Here is a 13,692-nt window from a genome sequence, read left to right as displayed (position 1 = left end):
TCGCAGCGACCCCCTCCCCCTCCTCACTGCCTGTGCCATCTGGGGTGCTCCCCACGCCTTCGGCACTGGCAGCACAGGCAAAGAACACCCGAAAGGGTACCATGGCAAGGGGGCCCAGTCCGCTGGGCACCCCCTTGCCTTCAGATGACGACATGGACGTCGAGCCCTTGCGGCTTTCATCGCAGCGGACGGAACGGGCTGCGACGTCCACGTCAGTAGAGAAGGCCAGAAAAACCCTTCCAAGAGTGCAAGCCCCGAAAGACCCTACATAAATAGTCACACTCCAGTAGCTCTGAACACATAATAATGGGAAGAGAAAATATTGTTCAATGGAACTGCAGAGGCCTTCTGAATAATCTTGACGACATTTATGAGATTCTGCATGCCAATCAGCCAAGTATAATGTGTGTCCAGGAAACACATCTGAAATCCAAACACACAAATTTCTTAAATAGTTACATGGTATACAGGAAAGACAGGGATGGCTGCACACACTCTTCTGGCGGTGTTGCCATAATCACCCGCAAATCCTTAGCATGCCACCCTGTCACCTTGAACACCGTCCTTGAGGCGGTAGCCGTCCGCACAATAATATTTAATAGATTGATAACGGTATGCTCCATATAGACGGTATTCATTCAAAAGTTTAGCGGGCGATTTTCTTCGCTTGGCCACACTGAAAGCCGCCATGTCTGTGGCCACTGTGCTAGCGCATGCGCTGTGCGCCCGCATCTCGAGAAAAAAAAAACACCGGTGTCCCGTTTATCGTCTGCCGCGTTTCAACCCATATGTTTCAACCCAATTATCGGTAGTGGCGTCAAGAGATATATTATTAATCGCATTCACATTATGTGGTGGTGCTCTACCTGCCATCGATAACTTCGCATCACCGGAGGATGAAACCGCGGCAGCGAACGGCCGGAACGGCGCGCAAAAGTCCGACACTGCAGTTGGCTGCCGCCGTGGATGCCGACGCAAATGCACCCGCACCGTATCCACGACTTTGTCTGGTAAGTTCCCTCTAATACATGGTTGAGCACAAAAACCGAATAATTTCTTTGGAGAGGTGTTTCACGCGTACGCCGATTTAGCGATGGTAGCGAATGCGAGGCCGCTTCCCGAGCCGTGCTGTCTCCCGAGCGCTGACGGATCGCAAGCGACCTTTGAACAAATCCCTCGAGTTTGGCTTCCGTACGGCAACATTTTCTGCATATGCCTTCGGGCGATCGCTTTTCTGCGAGCATACGCGTGACTTGGTCTATCGCGACGCAGTCGCACGCATACGTGGGCTCTAGCGTTTTTACCGCTCTACCTACTCGTGCACGCCTCCGTATGCCAACATGTTTTCAAATAGATTGGAAAGAAAACTTAGGCAGGCAGCAATGCGCCACCATCAGCTTCGCAGTCACCAGTCGCGGTCGCACGCTGGATGCCTTGTCGGTTGTTCGTACGAGGGATAAAAAACAGGCGCGCTCTTGTTTTTTATTTAAATCGCGGCAATCACTGACACTGACAATCACTGACATCACTGAGATTTTCTTCAGACTCCAATTCCAGATAAAATCTGCTGTTGCAGTGACCAACCCGTTCCGCTGGTGCCGTGTAGATTCAATGCGCAAGTCTTGACGCAGAAAAATTACTAGGACCCAGATTTCGGAAGTACCTTAATTTGAGGAATGAAAAAAAGTTGGGCGTTTTGATGAGTGAACAAAACGGAGTAACGCTAGTTCCATCTTTGCATCGTTCCTTTTAACTGCGCTATTTTTACTGTGCACCTTAAAACACCCAGTTATTCCTCCCTTCTGTGCTTTTACTACATAGCTGCATTTATTACATGGAATGGCGAGTTCATTTTTAAGCAATGCCTTGGGCACAGATGGTATCTAGCATGTTGCTTTATGCACCATTCTTTTTTTAAGCAACCAACCTACCCAACCGGCAAGCAGACCATTCATATGCTTGCAGGCTCTGTTTTCACCATCCTTGCGTCTGCACATGCGTGTATTTGTTAAACGTTGCCTTGCATACCTTCTAGTCCAGACTTAATATTTGAAATCATTTAAAACGCGGGTTCGATTCCTGGCCACAGTTGCCGCTTTTCTAATGGAGGCGAAAAGCAGAAATGCCCATGTTCGAGATTTTGGCACACATTAAAAGATCCCCAAGTGGTCAAAATTAACCTTAGTCCCTCACTACAGTGTGCCTCATCGCCTGTGTAGTGTCAGTGTGTTAAACCTCATAGTCAATCAAAGTGTTCGTACAAACCTTCTACAAAGCAAGCACAAGCCGTTTTCAACTTTATGTGGTCACTGGTGAACTGACTGTTGTAAGACTGTGCATCGCAGCATGTTTAAGTTCACATGTTACTACTCACTCTTGCAGGTCTGAAGCATGAGATCAACCACTGGCTCTCAACAGCCACTCCCCCAGTCCGGCGAAGTCAACAAAAAGCCATCCAGCCACCACTAGGCACACAAGGCTGCAGAAAAAACTTGGCATAGCGTATGCATGTTTCTGGCCTATTTTTGCTTGTCTTAAGAAGTTAAAGTTTATGCAGCCTGTGTAGCTTTTCAGGTTCAGTTGTACAACTTTTTTTTATGTTGATTATGCATTTTCGTGTTGAAACGTATAAAAATGTGCAGTGCCAAAGGGACACTGCACCTCCAAAGCAAACTTCATTTTAGATTTTTGTATCCTTCACCTCCGTAAATGCTGGCATCATTACAGGAGTACTTGTCGAACGTTTTGATGTGTGGGTGTTTGCGTCTGTCCCGAATGCAAGATGGTGTGCCACTGTCCCTTAAAGGGGCTGGACCTACCCCACTTCTGATAGTGATGAAAAGCATGGTATAGTCTTCGCATAAGCCATATGATGGCCAATTCTTTAAATAGGTGTGAACATCCACTGCCTGACTACTCTTTACGTCCCAGCTTTCAGCCTCTCATCAGTGCTAGTAAACATCCTACGCGAGGCTGACCCCTTTGCTAAGCTGCACAGAAAAAAGGTCAACCCAACAGCTCAGCCAATTATCAGCAGCTCACAATCCCTGTGAATCCTCAGTTGCTGTCAAGTGCACAAATAACTCCGCCATGTGCTGACCTTTGTGAGAGAGAAACGAGCCAAGAATGCCCCAGCAACACATCACTGATGGCCTCCCAGGTGGCCGATAGGATTGTCCAGGTACAGCGCGCCCCCCTCGAACATTTTACTATGCTGCACATAAGCAAGTGCTAGCATTCGTTTTGGCAAGGCTCTTTCCGTTCTCCCATACCTCCATACACCCCCAACCCCTAAAAATATTTCTGGCTGTACCAACAGTTGATGGACTGTGAAGAATGAGCACCCTGGAAAGAACTAAAGGAGGTGTTTCAGGTGTGCATTTGGAGGTTGTCAGGTGACACACTGTTGAGTCTAGTTGATACGTGCAGCATACCACGGTAGCAATGCACCAAGCATGTGTGATCCTGCATTCAAGGCCAGTGCACTGCAGGCGTATTAGTAACTGCACTTGCATTGGGTGAAATTAAACTACGCAGCTGTTGAGAAAAACAATGGGGTGTACTCACGGGAGCAAAACTCTAAATTGATGCAAGCAGCAGCTGAAAGGCATTACATGCTGCCGCATGAATAAGTGCCTCCTGCCAAGAAGACACTGGCTGTACGGCCTAGTTTAACAGTATGATGTTCATATCGTGCTTGTTGCTTTGGGTACATGTGGCTTCGGCCTTGTTGAATCGTTTTAGCGATTAGCGGTCAGTAATGCATTGAACGTTTTTTTTCTTGACCTCTGATTGGGAGCTTAAGCATGCGACAGGCTTCATTAAAATCAGGTCCTAGCACTTCGGGATTTACACTCTATGCGCAGATTGTGACTATTCGTGAAGGAAGAGGACAATAGAAAGGAGCAGTAAAAAATTCTTTAGGGCCTCATCTGGGGAGAGTGACCATTTGGGCTCCTTTCCATGGTTGCAGCAAAGCCAAGGGAATGCGAGCTGTGGACCGGCGACCAAGGACAACTCCACCCAGAGCTGGGATTGTGTGCGCTGGACGTTGCGTCGTCGGCTGTCGAGCACTTAGGGCCAAAACCATCGAGTACAGGCGGCCATATCCATGCCAACAGTATCAACCTAAACAACAAGGTGAGCTGGGCAGCTACGGTCTCCCACGGCAAACACACTCAGAGACACATGGTCCCCCAGAGTCAACACACTCGCGGCAGACATTCCGATTCATGCTCAGAAATTAACAAAATCCATCACATGCTTGAGTCCATTATCGTTGGAAAAAAAAAGTTTCAAAAGCAGCCCTAACTGAACTTAAGGGAGTCCACACCACTGTCAACCCCGCCTCTTCCAAAACTTCAGACCAGCATCTCAGGCCATCGTTGATTCCAGCCACAGTGGGTTACCGACCTTGGGGTCCTCAGAAATTGGGTCCGCAGATGCGATGGACAATTCTCTATCTGGCTCTACTCAGTTAAAACGCTGGGACAAGAAAATTGGCCTTAGCAAACCCCCCTTGCTTCAGGGTCGGATGATTAGTACGTTACGGAAGGTGTGCTTCAAAATTTTGGAGAACAGATCATGGAAACCCTCGTGCGCCATTCAGAGCCATGTTAGCACAATTTGAGGATAAGATTGGTGCTGAAATCACTGGTCTCAACATTTGCATCACCGGTTCTTTGAGGACGCTGCGTGAAGGGGAATGGGCCCCATAAAATCGACTGCACGTGCGTCTGGCCTCCGTCAGCGGACAGTTTCAAAGTGCTCACCAATCGTCTAAAGGCACATTCTCACTGGCGACTTGGCACGTTGCGTGACGTCGCAAGTGATGAGTCAGGCATCGCTTTTTCTCGCTTTGCGACGGAGGACAAGATCACTCTAGGACTGAATCCCCTTGTCACGCCAAGGCAATGCAAAACCGGATAGCCAATCATGGCTGAGGAGTCAGCTGACGTAGCTGCAAAGGAAAGATTTGTTTACATCCAGCAATGCAAACAATGGTGAGCCGCTGCTGCCGCACAGGGCTGACTGTGCCTGTCGGCTCAGGGGTCAGGGGTCAGGCCGGCAAGGAATTTTTCATGCGCTTCGGTTCTTTGGTCAGTGACTTCAGGGTATGCGTGTACTAATCAACAAACAGCGTAGAACTCATCAGTGTGGAAAGTCTTTTCAACTGGCAAACACGGTGTAGAACTTGGACCGTTCGGAAGCGTCAAAACTTCTGCGTCTGTGAAAAGAAGTGAAATTTGCAGCCGGGATGCGAGTATTTATTTATTTATTTATTTATTTATTCACATACCCTCAGGGCCCAAGGGCATTACAGAGGGGAGTGGGGGATAACAAAATTATTGGAAGAATATACAGCAAGTAAAAATATAACAACAGCTTTTTACACAAACAGTGCAGACACTGCGATAGTTATAAGGAAGCATGCGTTGCACAAGTTGGCGTAAACACTCATAACACAGCTTTACTCCAACAGAGCCGACATTGCACAGATTTTGCTGGCGACAATACAAATACAACGGATCTTCACCTGAGAAGGCTAAATAAACAAGTAAATACTGCCCAAGTCAGAGAAAGTAAAAAACATACGGCACACACATTTTCACTCAAACAGTCTGGAAAGTGCACGCCTAAAAGCAGCGATGTCCAACATTTCGGTAACTGCATGTGGCAGTTGGTTCCATGTAACAGATGTGCTCGGAATAAACGAGTCGTGAAAACACTTTGTATGACAAGATGGAATGCCTACTTTGTATCGACGATCAACGCGCGCTCACATGTACGATGGATTCGTTAGTAGTCTCTCTCTAAGAATTGAATTGCTGCATCGAATTAATTTCTAAATGCAAAACATGGCTGACCAGCACGTTTCTCCTAAACGTATGGAGCCCTTCTCGCAACACCTCCAAATTGACCAAGCTTTTTTAGAAAACTCTTGAAATTTTCCGTTTCCACACGTTACTCATTGTCGGTGATTTTAATGCACATCACACTGAGTGGGGATTGCAAGCATGACACCATTAAAAAGCGAAAACCTTTGGCTTGATGCCCAACAAGAAGGCCTCACCCTTACCACTGACCCCACGGATCCCACCTGCACCGGAAGTAGTGTGAGCAGTGGTGAGCAGCAGTGTGAGCAGCCTTGCCTCACTTTTACAGAACACACGTAAAGGAAGACCACTTTGCGCAACACATAAGAGAATCTCGGCAGCGACCACCCGGCAACATCAAACGAAGGTCTGGTAGGCCCGCTTATCCTCATTTACCGAGATGCATTTCAAGGGCTCTGAGTGGTGCAGCGGGATTCCTCACACTCGGTGATTGGTCCACATATATGAGAAATAACTGACATCAAGGCAAAGGCGGATCAACTAGGCCGAGATGCTGAGCAGGTAACTAATTATACATTTGGAGCAGGGAACCAATGCCAGGTTGACTTGCAGCTTCCCCACATGTGGGAGGCCAAGAGTGGTTTGCAACCGCGGCTCCGCAAGAACAAAGTCAGTTGCAACGTATTTTGTCGCCTGGATTGGCTTGACCAAGACATTAAAGAATACTCAGTTATTACGACAAAATTGGCATGCAGCTTGCGATTGCAGCGTGAGAAGCAGCTACCCAAGACATGAAACGTCGTCTGATGCTTAATCGATCTTGGTAAGAGCCAAGCCACACATCGATGCAACCTAATGGGGAATTCCATTGAGAGAACAGGAGCAGTGGCGTCGTACAGTGAGCAGTAGGTGACAGAACACTTGGGGGCATGCGGGAGCAGGGCCACTGCACCTGCCATGAATACGGCACGAGCCCGGAGAGCAGGTGGGAGAGGAAAAAAGGACGAGGGGAAAACACGGTCCCGACCGGCTGTCCTGGCTTGTGTCGCTCAGATGGGCATACATGATAGCATTTATCAGTTAAATAAGGGCGATCCGGCTACATTACTTGCAGTAGCAGCAATATGAGGCCTGTCTGCAAGATTGGCGAGTGAGGAACAGGCGGTATCACTACGAGGGCGTCTCAAATACGACAAAAACCACTAACAGAGGCTATTTTGCTCATATGCACCATCTCTCGGGGTGAAGTAGAGGTTAAACTGCCGGCTACTTGTTTTTGTAGTCTCTGGTTCGAATCTCCCCGGCGCCGTTCTTTCTCTCTCTCTCTCTCTCTCTCTTCAGCCTTAAGCGTTTTTGAGAAGTGAGAATGAATATTTCAGTAAAAGAAACACCCCCGCCCCACACAGAATCGTTAAATGACGTACAACCAAAGTGGGAAGCTCCTTCACTGGGTCTGTTTACTGAACGGCACCGTTGATTCTGGGCATGGAGTTCAGTGAAAGTAAAGCCCCTCCATTATGGGCAGGGCCGTGGCGGAGGGGCTTTAATTTAGAGCAGCCCAGCGGCGGCGCGGCGGCGCGCGCCATGTCGTCACTCCATGTACCGTAATTACCCGATTCTAACGCGCACCCTTTTTCCGGAAAAATAGGCCGAAAAATCGCATGCACATTAGAATCGGATACGAAACCGAAACTGCCGAAACAGCGAAAATTTCGTCCCACCCATCGCCATCGCCATCTCAAGATGGCGCCAAAGCCTTTAGCAACATGGAGGAAGACTTCCTCCATGTTTAGCAACAATTTTTTGAACGGAGGACGCACAAGCGCCTATGGTTTTCTATCGGCGTTCACACAAATCGTCAAATCGTTCCACTTGTGCACTTGATAACTGCAATGGCAGCAGCGGCTCTCACACGTTCAAAACGAGCGGTAAGCTGAAGCGCGCGGCTCTGGAGAAGCTCGCGGGATGGGCGTGCGAGGCATGGGCCAAGATCCCATTTACCATGGTTGAACATTCGTTCGGAAGTGTGGCATCGCGAACGCTCTTGGCGGCACCGAGGACGAGATGTTGTGGTCAGCGGAAAGCGACGAGGAGTGAGATGAGTGAGATTACTTTGGGAAATAAATCGCCCATTTCTCCCGCATTCGTTTGTCTGGGTTATAAAGTTCCGTGCGCGTTACAAACGGAGGTGCAAGTTTTTTTTGGTTTTTTTGCCAGGAAAATCGGGTGCGCGTTAGAATTGGGTAAGTATGGTAGCTCAGCCAGACGAATATACAGCGTCCTGTCGAGGGAGATTTCGCGTTGCGCGAACTTCGTCGTGAAAGTTCGCTCCACGTATTCCAGCCTTTAGGCATCCCAGAAATCTCTGCGGAAAAGCATGTGTGAGCAAAGCCGGGCAAAGCACGTGTGGCGGTGCGAAGCATTCGCATGCTCGTAGGGCTCGCTGCCCATTCCACAAAGTTGCAAATGCACGATGGATACCGCCACGCTCCCCGATAAAAGGGGGCAAAACACACACACACACACACAAAAAGGGGAGGATATGACGTTAAAGGTCATGTGACTTCCTTCGTACTGTGCTCACTCCGCTTTTCAAGCGGGAGCAGATCGAACTGCTCCCAACTGCTCTCGGAGCACCCAAAGTGGTCTCGCACTACCACTGGATGACAGTGCTCCCACTCCTGTTCGACCACTGAAACACGCCTGCTCAGGAGAGAGCACTTACACAGTGCTTTTGAGTGCTCCTGCTCTCCCAATGGAATTCGCCATAAGTGTCATTCCCTATCAGTTTGGTAGCACGGACAAAGAACTACTGAAGGTTATTCAGGATCTTCATATTGCAAGCTGTGCTGCCAAGGTACTGCCCCCCTACTCGAGCCGGAATAATGCCCTCCTCAACATTACCTCGGGCAAGGTACGCGGCTGCCATTACGGCCCTTTGCACAAAACAAAATGTGCTTTCAGGCAAAATGACATCAGGAACAAATGCTTGTAATCTAGGTTATGACTTTTTGGAAGCCCTCACTCATTAGCTCAATATGTGTTGGGATAGAGGCCACATTCCGAAATAGTGGAAAAGAGCCAAAAATATTTTCATCCCTAAACCTGAAAAAAAGCTTACGATTGAAATTCTCCAGCCATTATCTCTCATTCCATGCGTGTGAAAGGTTCGTGAACATGGAGGAAAACTCTCTTTCTGCATACCATGATCAGTTTCAGACGTACACTTTCTACAAAGGGTTGGGCAGCACAAGCTTTAGCTAACAGCCAAACAAGGAGTCGCATTTTAAGCACATTGGACATTAACCTTCCTTGCAGCACGACTTTACAAGTAGCTATTCCTACAACGCTGAGATTGCATCCTTATTCCCCCTCTTCTCGTGAAACGCACCCCAATTACAACGACGAGCGACGACAGGCCAGGGCCCAAGCTCTGCGCAAATGCTAAGCTAAATGTGAGGACGTGGTTTACAGGGACGCAGGCAACTATTTTTGTCTCGACGTAATATTAGTTGCTGTAGTCAATAACCAGGGAAACTCCATTGCCTCTGGCCCGCCCCACATGACCTCCCCAGTGGTGTATGAAGCAGCAGCCATTGCACTGGCAATGGTGGCTTTCACAAAAATCAGAACAGTAAAAAAAATTCAGGGAAGCTTGCGCTCACGTGCAAGACTTGATCATTGACGGACACAAAGTTGAGTTTTAGTGTCGTTGTGGTGCCGTGGTTGACGTCGGCGGGATGGCGTTTCATTACCTTACGTTGAGCAACGCCCGAGTGAGCTCGTGGTTTTCGTCGACGTTTTCTTGTGCCGCCCTGTAAGCATGACTTATCGTCTATAGCAGATGCTTTGCACGCCGAGCCTGTCGAAGCACACCGGCCTCTTCCTTTCCTCGGCCATGCCAACTATCTGCGGCCTATCCACTATCCGCGACAAACTATGCACACGTATCAAGGCACGCGGGCATGAATGGGTGTGCATTTTTGTAGTATTTTAAAAGCTGCGGACACCATACAGAAACAATTTTCTCAACAGCATCGCTGTTAATTAAAACCTATAAGTCTGCAATCCTAAATTTCTCCCGAGGGCAGATTTCCGAAGAGGCGTCCGTACCTCTAACTTTTGGCTTCAACTCCGGAAACGAACCAGCAAGTTACATCTAATCTGGACCGCTGCCCTCTTTGGCATGGCCAGGAGTGAATCCGCACACAACGCCGCTTGCGGCTTCACCGACCAAGCGCACGTCAATCTGGACGGTGGCTCCATCTCACTGTCGGGCAGGAACAGAGTAGTGTCCTACACGGATATCCCCAACCACTGTCGGCTGACCTGAGCCTGTATCCCTCCCGGGAATCTGTGGTTTGGAGACACCTCCAGACAAATTCGTGTCGGAGCTTAATTGTCTACAGCTACTGTTACCCAGGACAGGTAACAGTAGCTGTCCCCCCTACCCCTCCTGCAGAGTGCCATAGGTGCCAGGAATGAGCAGGCCTAGCACGCATGCTATGTCAGCGTCCTTGCACAGCCACACCAAGTTGCAATGTTAATAGCCGTGAGCAGTGGGAGACCGAACTGCACAGCTCCTACTTGGGGAGAGTAGAACAAGGGTAGGAGCAGTAAGCACCCTGGAACTATCATCACATCTGTCTCTGGCCCTCCAACACCTTTCACCGTATGAATTGTTCCAATTTTTACTGCCCCATTTGCTCAATTCTTAGTTCCCACCCCATTTTAATAAAAGGTGTATTGAATGTTAAATACTCCAAATCTTTTTGCATCAACCGGAAGTGCATATATCGTAAGTGCAAGGGGCATGAATAAAAGGGGATGCTTAGAATAAAAAAAATTACAATGTAGCAGTGAGTCTGTTAATTTTATCATGTTTTAGCTGTGATGCGCATGTAAATTGCTTTTCAGTGATGCTGTGTGCCAGATACTAAGTTCCCTTCTATGTACACAATGTCGAGTTTTTCCCAGCATAGTCCTGGGTATCGTGTTTACAATAGTAAAAATTCACTATCTGCTACCGTACTTATTTTTTTTTGTAGGTCTTTAAGCAAAGCCTGCAAAGCTGTTATAAGCAACAGGTTAGTGGGCAACAGCAGAAAAAGTTTATTCAGCACACAGTATGTCATTTGTGATGTCACTGCTTAAAATGATATGTGCATTTTCCTCATGCTAAAAAAATCACAGCAACTGGACAGTATCATACACAGAAAAGTGTTGATGATGATGATGGTTTGATGTTTATGGCGCAAGGCCACCTGGGGCAAAAGAGCGCCAAAACAATAGTCATATATGAGAGGTGATACCTTAAACACTAAGTAAAATCATCAAAAACAAAAGTAAAATCACAAAACGACAATGAGCATGGCTGGTGTATAGGGCCAGATATCATGATGCGTGATAGGAAATGAGGTTTAAAAACTTGACTTCTGACAAATACTCAAACACACGTTTCACGGAAACAATGGCTTCGTCACCTAGAAAAAACGATGGATGTAGCGGAATATGTTGTCTGTAGAGTTCTCTGAAGTGTTTGTGTCGCGTTGTGTGAAGTGCATTGCATGTGATTAGTATGTGCACTACGGATAGGGCCTCTCCGCACCTGCTGCACTGGGGTCTAGAAGACCCCGTCAGCAGATACGAGTGCGTCGCATGGGTGTGCCCTATCCGCAGCCTACCCAAGGCGACTTCCGTGTGTCTGTTGTGTGAGTCAGATGTGTACCGTCCCAAGTGTGGCTTTATTACATGTAGTTTGTTGTCTGTCTGTTCGTCCCAGTGTGTTTGCCATTTCCTACGAAGGTATTGTCGAATTTGTGGCTTAAGGTCACTCTGTGGTAGTATGGTTATATCTACTGTGTTCCTGAGTGCAGCAAATGCGGCCTTCTGATCCGCAACCTCATTGCCAGCAATTCCAGCATGGCCTGGAACCCAGCACAACACCAGAACAAGTTTTTGGGCGTATATAGACATGATAGTGTTGAAAACCATATGGACAATTGTTTTTGCATGGCTTGTATGATGCCAATGCGCGCACAACGCTCAAGGAATCTGTATATATGATGGACTTCGAGATTTTGTGTTCAAGAATGTGTTGTGCAATGAGTAAGATGCCATATGCTTCAGCTGAGTAAATTGTGGTGTATGTGCTCATGGTTCTGCATGCATCAAAGTTTGGTCCATGAGCAGCGCAAGACACTATGGTTCCAGTTTTTGATGCGTCACTATAAAACTCTGCACATTGATACTTGTACTGCAGGGAGAAGAAGTGCTGCAAAATTGCAGTTTGTGGTACCCTGGTTTTATCAATATTTATGAAAGACAAGTCACAACACACAGGTTGAAGCTGCCAGGGTGGTAAAACATCAGTAAAGGAAGATGTGTAAATGTCTGAAAAGGAGATGTTGAAATCCGAAGCTTCCTGTCTCACTCTAAGTGAGAATGGCAAAGGAACGGACGGTCGATTTACAAAGTGATGTGGATGCATCATTAAAAACAGGTTTAAAAGGATGGTTATTCATCGATGAAATTTTGAAAGCGTAGAGCAAGTCCATGTACGTTCGTTGGTCCTCAAGGCACCATTTGTTACATTCAACGTACAGACTCTTTGCCGGGCTAGTGCGAAACGCACCCGACGCAAGGCGGAGGCCCAAGTGGAGTACTGGGTCAAGCATTTTTAGTGCGGTTTTTGATGCCGACCCATACACGACGCTGCCGTAGTCTAACCGGGACCCGACTAAGGCGGTAAAGACCCGGAGAAGTAGCTCCTTGTCTGCACCATAGGATTGGTGGGAGAGCACCTTGAGAATGTTTAGTGTTTTTAGGCATTTATGTTTTAGTGCTTTGACGTGAGGTATGAACGTGAGCTTGTTATCAAATATGACACCTAAAAACTTGTGCTCCCTTTTAACAGGAATAGATGCACGGCCAAGAGCAATCTCAGGGTCCGCACTAAGCCCGCGCTTGCCGGAGAACAGAACACAAGTACTTTTGCCCGGGTTCAGTTTAAAACCGTTAAGGTCCGCCCATCCAGCAAGCTTCTTAACACCGAGCTGTACTTGACGTTCGCAAATTGACAGGTTACAGGATTTAAAAGATATTTGAACATCGTCTACATAGATGGAACAGGAAATGGTTGGTGGCAATGCCTTTCGGAGGGAGTTCATCTTAACTATAAACAATGTGCAGCTTAAAACTCCACCTTGCGGCACACCATTTTCCTGCACATGTATCCCGGACAGGGATGACCCAACCTTAACACGAAATGTCCTCGTGGACATGTAGCTAGAAATGGTATTTAACATGTTACCTGACACACCAAAGGACTTCAGGTCACTAAGGATGCCGTATCGCCAGGCTGTGTCGTAAGCCTTTTCAAGATCAAAGAATACCGTAAGGCAGAACTGCTTATGAGCAAATGCATCTTTTATGAAGGATTCCAACGCAACAAGATGATCGTTGGTGGATCGCCCCACCCTAAAGCCTGCCTGGCAGCTCTCGAGAAGACCGTTGTACTCAAGGAAGTACACGAGCCTGCGATTTATCATCTTCTCGAGCAGCTTGCACAGGCAGCTTGTCAGGGCGATGGGACGATAACTGGCGGGAGAGGAAGGGTCCTTCCCTTCCTTCAGGAACGCCACTACTATGGCCTCCCTCCAAGAGTGTGGAATGTGCCCCGAAAGCCATATTTTATTGTATAGGTGTAGGAGTGTTTCAAGAGTGTCTGGGTGTAGGTGTTGTATCATGGTGTATGTAATCTTATCTGCCCCTGGAGCTGAAGGTTTACATGTGCTCAGGGCAACCCTCAACTCATAGAGTGTAAATTCAGAATTGTAACCAGATTTTGACCTCT

At 47.7% G+C, this 13,692-nt stretch overlaps 1 long non-coding RNA gene across 1 annotated transcript; it reads left to right on the top strand.

The window, feature by feature from the left end:
* The first annotated feature begins 676 nt into the window (after positions 1–676).
* Positions 677–4,033, top strand: LOC144173701 (uncharacterized). Its single transcript, XR_013323367.1, has 3 exons — positions 677–1,010; positions 2,383–2,502; positions 3,974–4,033. It is a non-coding gene; the product is annotated as an uncharacterized LOC144173701 (long non-coding RNA).
* The last annotated feature ends 9,659 nt before the right edge of the window (positions 4,034–13,692 follow it).

The sequence above is a fragment of the Haemaphysalis longicornis genome, unplaced genomic scaffold (genome assembly GCF_048455015.1).
Source record: "Haemaphysalis longicornis isolate Haplotype H1 unplaced genomic scaffold, Haemaphysalis longicornis Haplotype H1 scaffold_3, whole genome shotgun sequence".
Taxonomy (NCBI): Eukaryota; Metazoa; Arthropoda; class Arachnida; order Ixodida; family Ixodidae; genus Haemaphysalis; species Haemaphysalis longicornis.
This window is presented reverse-complemented; position numbering and strand designations above follow the sequence as displayed.